This window comes from Eschrichtius robustus, chromosome 11 (genome assembly GCF_028021215.1).
Source record: "Eschrichtius robustus isolate mEscRob2 chromosome 11, mEscRob2.pri, whole genome shotgun sequence".
Taxonomy (NCBI): Eukaryota; Metazoa; Chordata; class Mammalia; order Artiodactyla; family Eschrichtiidae; genus Eschrichtius; species Eschrichtius robustus.
Window position 1 is genome coordinate 104,935,318 of NC_090834.1, and position 6,000 is coordinate 104,941,317.

Consider the following 6,000-nt stretch of genomic DNA (forward strand, 5'->3'; position numbering starts at 1 on the left):
GCCAAGATCTACAACTTATAATACTTGTAGGAAACCAAAAACCAGCTCAACAGCAAAACACCATATCGACCCTTTTAATAAAAGGTACCAATACTCAAATGATTTAATAAATACGTATATAACAAAAGTGAAAAAAGTAAAAGGAACTATGGTGAGATGAGGTTCTTCCATAAAACTCCATCTTGTCAAGCATCCTGGGAGTCTGAGCCAAAGAAACGCCATTTTGTTCATCCCTCCACCTGCCCACTGACACTTCCTTTTACCTATCTGAATCCCCAGCTTAACTCCAGTATCTCCTCTAGGGAAGGTTTCATGTTAGCCCTGGGACTTGCCAGGGCCTCAGTACACAGACTGAAATGCTAAAACGTGAACAGTAGTACCATGTGACAGATGGGAGGAAAGGTGCAGCGCCTTCGTTCTTCCTGGGGAAGGCGGGTGTTGGTGCTGCCTGACTAAGGAGAACTGGGTGGAAGGCAGTCCCCGTGGTGTCTTAGCCCTTGCTACCAGCAGGATCAGAAAGATACCTTGGAAAGCTTAGCAGTGCCGGATGAAAGACAGATACAACTCACAGGACAGAAGAAAAGCATCACTAAAAACAAAGAGCCCAGAGTTATTTTCCTGAAACTTGGTTTTGGTAGAAAGATAAGAAAAGCAGCTTTCCACTGTACACAAAATCTTCCTCCTCTCGGCTTTGCCTGCCCTGAGCTCCACACCTCCTCAGCCCCTGGAATTCTAACACCGGCAAGGTTACTCACTTTTAAGCATTTTCACTCGTACAAACTTAAAGCTATAGTTGCAGCTCTAAAATGTGAGCATCTACCCCATTCTTCTGTCCTTCTGTCGGAAAAGAGGCAGAGGAGCTAAAAACGGTGAGCAATGTTTCCAGCGACAAGTTAAAGGAATGCATTGAAAGGAGACCCCAGAAGCCATTGAGGAAGATTAGCAAAGACCCCAAATAGACTTGTGGACGTTTGTAAGAAATGTCATTCTAATTCAGCTAGACACAGCCAGTGGCATAGCATGTACCCGATCCTAAAATTAGCAAATATTATTCATCTAAACCTTGTTACAATCTGACTGCAGTTAACCCTACCTCAGACTAACATGAAACCCCGAGTAGTGCTTCATGCAGAAAAACAAAGGTGGACAGAGTCACACAGCCAGACCCCTGAGACTCGGAATAACACCACTGGTGGGCCGCCGGGGAGGAGGGACATCTGCAAAGAAACCAGGTAAGAGTGCTTTGAACATTTCCCCACTTGAATTAGTCTCACAGTCCTTTAACTTATTCTCTTGACGGATAGAATAAAATATATCCAGATTCTGAATTTTTTGATATACCCGATAGCAGGCCATAGCATTCTTCAATAGCTTGGGCATCTACTTTCTCTACAATGTCATCATCAAACAAAAGCCAGAAGCCATGACTTTTCACAATAGTAATATAATGCCCAAGATTAGGACCACTGCCGTAGTGAACCACCACCGTAGTGAACCACCACTGCGACCAGGTCGTACATGTGGTCCAGGTTTACTGCCTCGTGGGAGGTGTTGAAGAGCCGGGCTTCCAGCAAGAAGACCACCCGGTAAGATAGCTTGGTGTACCTGAAGAGCTGCTTCATGTGCTTGAATCGCTTGAGGTGCAGGGCCAAAATCATAGGCAGCTTTTTGACTTCTCATCCTTTTCTGGGCTTCCTGTTTATTGCAGCGCATTTCACAATCATACTTCTGTTCACTACACAGTGTTTCTGTGTTGCTGAAGTCTCTTAGACAGTGGGTAATAGATGCACTCTGCTCCACGTGCACAGAAAGGTCAAGAAAATCTTCATCTTTGTAAATAACAGTTTCACAGTTCAGGCATCGAGTTTCATTGGTGAGCGTTCCCTGAAAAACCTCAGGGACCCCGTCCTGGTTTATTATTCTCCACATGTTTGTTCATGTTGCCATTTTTTAATTTTCCATTTTTTTTTTACTTTACTTTTTATTTTTTTGGCCACGCCGGGCAACACGTGGGATCTTAGTTCCCTGACAAAGGATTGAACCCACACCCCATGCATTGGAAGCATGGAGTCTTGACCACTGGACCACCAGGGAAGTCTTTAATTTTCCATTTTTTTTCTCTTGTTTCTTCTCTTCCTGCTGGATGTCCAGTGTTTAGCAAATAATTTTAAAATTTGTGAGCATCCTGCTGCATGTAGTTATGAAAGAGATTGTTTCCTTTTCTCAGCCTCGAAATGAACTTCTTTGGTGGGACCACGCTGACCTTCTTCTTCTGCGTGGTGGTGCTGTAGAAAAGGTCTGCCAGGCATGTCAACAGGTTTTCCTTATTTTTTTCCTGGACCTTGTATGCCAGCGCATTCTCCCAGAACAGCCGGCAGAAGTACAAGGCCTGAAGCATGGAGTTACAGTATCATGTGTTTCCAAAGTTGATCAATCCGAAGTAGTGTTCGTTGATTGGAAACTGCTCTGGACCACTGTCTTTTTCCAGAGCAGAGGCATTGGTGCCCATATTACAGATGGAGACGATGTTTCAGACAGTCATTAGTCTAAAGGTCACAGCAATCCCGCACTGCCATCTTTATAAGGTGAATACAGGACCGGCCATGGTGGAGCTTTTGCAGGGAGGCCAGGCGCGGCGGTGGTGGCCTGAATTATAGTTTTGTCTGGATATATGCCCAGGAGTGGGGTTGCTGGATCATATGGCAACTTTATTTTTAGTTTTTGAGGAACCTCCATACTGTTTTCCATAGTGGCTACACCAATTTACATTCCCACCAGCGGTGTAGGAGAGTTCCCTTTTCTCCACACTCTCTCCAGCATTTGTTATTTGTAGACATTGGTAGTCTTGACTCCTGCCGAAAAGAAGCTTAGGATGGAAGGGGAGTCCTTGATATTTAGGTGTCCTCTAGTGGTGGAAGAAAACCACTGGAGTATCACCTGGAGATCTCATGGACTCATGACAGTTTCATATGGACAGAGCTCCACAGTCATTCGAATGCAGCCTGCATGTTCATTGTGACATAGAGAGGGGTTTATATAATTTTCTTAGCCCTTGTTTTTTTTTTTTTTTTTTAAAGATTACTCTTTTTTTAAAAATATTTATTTATTTATTTATGGCTGTGTTGGGTCTTCGTTTCTGTGCGAGGGCTTTCTCTAGTTGCAGCAAGCGGGGGCCACTCTTCATCGCGGTGCACGGGCCTCTCACTATCGTGGCCTCTCTTGTTGCGGAGCACAGGCTCCAGATGCGCAGGCTCAGTAATTGTGGCTCACGGGCCTAGTTGCTCCGCGTTAGCCCTTGTTTTGCCACTGGATTTGTATATGACTGTGCCAGGGCTCTGGAGTTGGGAAGGGATATATGATGTAATGAGCTGTTTAAGACTTTGCATACATATTGGAAATTTTGCCCCATAAATTGAGACCTTTGGCCCAAGTCACTGTTGAGTAGAATTCTCCTAAAGTGACTGTATACTGAAGTAAATGGAGTAACACGTCAACAATAAGACGCTCTGGGTAAAGGTATACAGGTGTTCTTCTAGCATATACATCATTGCAACGTTTCTGTAAGCTTGAAATTATTTCCAAATGCAAAGTTAAAAATTTTATTCCCGAGGCATAATGTATTGTGATGAACACAAGTTATGCCTTCTTGAAAGAGGAGGCCTTAGACTGTCCAGAGAGAGTACCCGATATATCTGGGTCATGAGAGTACCCCATTGATGGGAGATGGTGTATGAAGTCAATTTACAAGCAGACAAAGTGTCCCCGAACTCTGGGTTGTATCCCACTGGTACCTGGACTGGAGTCCCAGCATTATGAAGCTCACAATTAGCACAGTGCACACAATGAGAAACGGTTTTGGAGAATTCAGGAGCAAACCAGGCATTTCTGATATTTTCCTACCTTCTTCCTATGTTAGGACACAGAAAAGAGATGCGTTGATAGGATCACACTTCAAGGCAAGAGTTGGTGAACAAGATGAAGGAAACTGTCTCCGGTGCCCAATGGCCTTTTCAGTATCCTGGGCCTCCCTCTGCAGCTCACGGCTTGTAGCAAGAAGTCTGAGCTGCATTAAGTGTAGGAGGGCGGCTGGCAGGTGGCCTGTGGTAGGAGTAGGCAGTGGTACATCAACCCATACATCTCCTTGATGACCCTCAGGGCATAAATCTTGTAGGGACAACCGTGCACAATGGCAATTAAAGACGTAATAAATGGCTTTGAGGAGTTTACAACATAAAATACATTGATGTTTTGTGTACCAGTACAGATGCTTACAACTTTGGATAAAGACCCAGCATATAAATTTTTGATACTTCTTAAATATATGATATAAAATGTTATTGTTAAGTGCATCTCTTAACGAGCAGAAAGAGGACCTTCTTTGATTTTTTATATCCATGGATAACATCATTTATTGCTAAAAAGAGGCAATTTTATTCATGTTTTTCATCCTTATAGATGTAAATTCTGAAAACACTTGTCACATGAATGTGCAGATGTGAAAAGAATAAAATTGTGGTAGTGATGTCACTCTATAATAAATCACTCAAAGTTTCAATTTTTTTTCAATTTTTTTTTTTTTTTTTTTGGCGTGCGGCTTGAGGGATCTCAGTTCCCTGACCACAGATCGAACCCCGACCCCTGGCAGTGGAAGTGCAGAGTCCTAACCACTGGACCACCAGGGAAGTCCCTCAAATTTATTCTTAATGATTTATCATCCAGGCTAAATTAGGTCCTCCTTTGATTTTACTAAGAGCAAGGAATTAGCAACCGCTTTCTACAGAAAAAATTTTCTGTACCACAAAATAAATTGTTATTTTTTTTGAAGTCTGGAGATTTGTACATCAGAGTCAATGGTCTGTACAAAGATTCTGACGGATGACAGTATGTCTTCTGTCTTTGTGAAAGAGGAGGCAGGAAACGAGAGTCAGTGTGACCACACTTGTGTATGTGGTAAAAGGATGTGTAGATGTTCGATCTAGAAGTGACCCCTTAAGAGTTTTCATCCTCCTGGTATGTGTTGACCAATTAGAAGACCAAATCCTTAGAGGAGCCCTGAGATTTCAACCTCAACCGGAAGGGACATATGTGACCAGAGTATACCGCTAAGGACAGGAATCCAGAGATCCTGTGTGTCTTGGGATAAATAATATCTATCTCCACCCACCACCCTCCTATACCCTTAGTTCCAAGAATTAGTACTGAGGATATTAAAACCACAATAACAGTCACTTAGACATGACCATAAAACAATAAATTAAGCGATCTCATCTTAACTGAGAAAAATCCCCAGTGCAACCAGAGCCAAATCCTGAAGCACACTTTGTTAACATTTAAGATAAATAAACATTCCTCCTTGGCAGAGTCAGGTAGACTCTGTTTGATATTTGACTTTGGGAAGGAGGTGATTTACTTTGTTTAACTTAGTACTTACAATTTTTTCCCTTTTGTTACGTAAGTGTAGTAGCTGACATTTACTGTCAGACACTGTGCTGGACATATTTTCCAGTATCAATGCATGTATCTTAAGACAAATTGTATGAGGTAAGCAGTATTATGTCACCTTATTTTACAGATGGGGAAATGGAGGCTGGGAAGGTAAGCACCTTGCTGGTGTCCCCGCAAGTAGAAAACGTCAGAGCTGGGCTTGAACCCAGGTAGCCTGGGACCAAAGTTGGGTCCCTCCTCTCAACTCAATAAGTGAGTACATGCTAATTTTGAGAGAGCCAAACAATCCAAATAGTACTTTAGAATTCATAACAGAACATAAATCTATCACATTGGGATTCTGATGTGGGCAGCACTGAATTTTTAGAATCATTGGAAAACAGTTGACATCTTTAAATTTTTCAGTATTTCCTTTAGGAACAAAGTATGTGCCTCTGTTGATTCAGATCCCATTTATACCTGTGAGTAAAGTTTCATGATTTTTGTCCTTAAAAGTCTGCATATTTCTGGTAGGTATATTTCAATATTTACACAGCTGCTATTGTTTCTGTTGCT

The 6,000-nt window shown here is 42.4% G+C and overlaps 1 pseudogene; it reads right to left on the reverse strand.

The window, feature by feature from the left end:
* Positions 1-1,285: 1,285 nt before the first annotated feature.
* On the reverse strand, positions 1,286-2,551 carry LOC137772077 (ubiquitin carboxyl-terminal hydrolase 46-like; annotated as a pseudogene).
* Between the last annotated feature and the right edge of the window lie 3,449 nt (positions 2,552-6,000).